Here is a 2,231-nt window from a genome sequence, read left to right on the forward strand (position 1 = left end):
TAAACGGAACAGTAGAGAAAATGCAATCAGAATGACAAAATGAACTAAGTATCGATTCTATATTGTTTGCATTGTGTGGCCGTTTATTGTTTTTGTTTATCTCGTTTTCCTATTACTAATTATATATATATATAATTTTTATATACAGTATTATATATATATATATATATATATATAAACACGTAGGCCTATATCTTGATATATATAAGGGGAGACGGTCAAAACATCTGTGAAAGGGTTTTTTTTTAAATCTGCGCTAACCATAACACAATGAGTGGTTAGTAATCGGTCCGCAAAGTTCGAACCACCAATTAAAACTATGACTGAAGCCTTAATTTGCATACATCACACTATATAAGAGTTGAGATGGGAATGGGTATGGCTTTAGTTAATAGGAGATCATTAGTGAATGTGGAGGAATAATGAAAGACTAGGCTCGAAAGTACAGATATATACCAGGTGTTAAAAACATTTTACATTCTCAATATTGCTACAGTACCTCCCTGTATTTTTGTGTGTTCTTATGGATGCAGTGCATTTTAAATGATGACCACACATACGCATATATATTTATATACAGTAAATAGGTTTTGTGTTGGAGTGAGTAACCATGGGGTATGTGTGCTGGCAGAGTAGTGTAGTTAGTATTGGGTTTTACGAGTGAGCAGTAGTATTAATAGTGTATTTTATATTGGATTTCATATGATTTGCTTGCTGTTTCATTTTGTAGCTGAAAGAACCTGGGTGGAGATTATTATTATTATTGTAGGCCTATATAGAGAGCTACATATACACAATATGTCCATATATCCAGTTAATGTTTCCCACTGCAGTACTTTCCTGTACTCTCTGGACGACCGAAAATAACCTCTGAGGCGTATTAGGCGACCAATTATTTCTTTTTCTCTTATTTGTATTTATTTTTTTTTATCAGGGACAAGAATAAACCACCATACCCCCTTCTAAACCATGCCTGTTATATATTTGGTAGAAAGAGGGAGTGGGGTGAATGTGTGTTGAATAATAATATACTGTATACAACGATATTCCCTGCTGTTGGATCATTATTTTTTCCTTATTTTTAGCAGCTTAATTGATGGATATCGACTTACTAAAATGTCAAATAATTATATCTTCCTTGTAAGGTGTACATCACCCTGACCTGAAAAAAAAGCACAATCTTTCTTTCACTTTTTGTACTCTACTAACTAAACCGAGCCTGCTATCAAATGAATTCCTTCGCATACAGCTGCTGGAGCCTTATATGCGGCGATGTATGCAAAATAGGCTCAAAATTGGACTTCACCCATCACCTTCATTTTCATTGGTCGTTCAATTTCTAATTTCCCACCAAAAGATTTTTCCCTCAAAATCTATGCGGACCGATAGGTAAGCACTCACTATGCTGTACAGTAATTGGTTGTGTACGAACTCGTATAGGTGTAGGCGGATCGATTTAGGCTAAGCCAAAATTTGTCCAGGCCGGACCAATATTATCTAAGGAGGACTGATTTTAGCCGGCCAAAATCAGTCCCCCGGACAAATTTTAGCGGCTAAAATCGGTCCCCCGGACCAATTTTGGCGTGACAGGCCTATAAAAAAATTTTTCCTCCGGAGTCAGACTTTAAAGTTAAAAGTTAGTAATAGTGACCCACTTCTCTCATAGTAAACCCATTGTGTGGTTATTATTGGAATGCTGAAACTATATACACAATTGATATGCCAATAAATAACAATTCAAAGCCACACATTTCCATGGGGATTTACACAGATTGGGCTAGTACTTTAAAGCGATGAGCGCGTTCGAGCGGCGAAAATCATTTGTACGAATTACCACTTGGACGTATTTCACTTGTTTGTCGCCCTCATTCAAATGCTGCGTGACGAAGTTAAGCGCGTTAGGGCTTGCTGCTAAATAATTACTGTGTGGATAAATTATATAGAGTACTATAAGCATAGAGAAAATAGAACAGAAGGAGTAACATCGACCGAAGATCAAAGGTACAGACCTCCTCGCCGCGATCGTAATTATCTCACCGTTACGTAACCTACTTGACAACAAGATAAGCTGAAATCGACAAACGCGCATGCGTCGATAACTCTTACAATCATAACATAGCAACGTATCGCGAGCGAGATCGTCGTGATTGAAATATCGATTTAGGCCTAGGCCCTAAGCCTTAATTCTGTCTCTTATACACATCTTGTTCAATAAGATGTCAATTTGCAAG

Source organism: Anneissia japonica, unplaced genomic scaffold (assembly GCF_011630105.1).
Source record: "Anneissia japonica isolate Jap-2015-1 unplaced genomic scaffold, ASM1163010v1 scaffold573_len2283161_cov171, whole genome shotgun sequence".
Taxonomy (NCBI): domain Eukaryota; kingdom Metazoa; phylum Echinodermata; class Crinoidea; order Comatulida; family Comatulidae; genus Anneissia; species Anneissia japonica.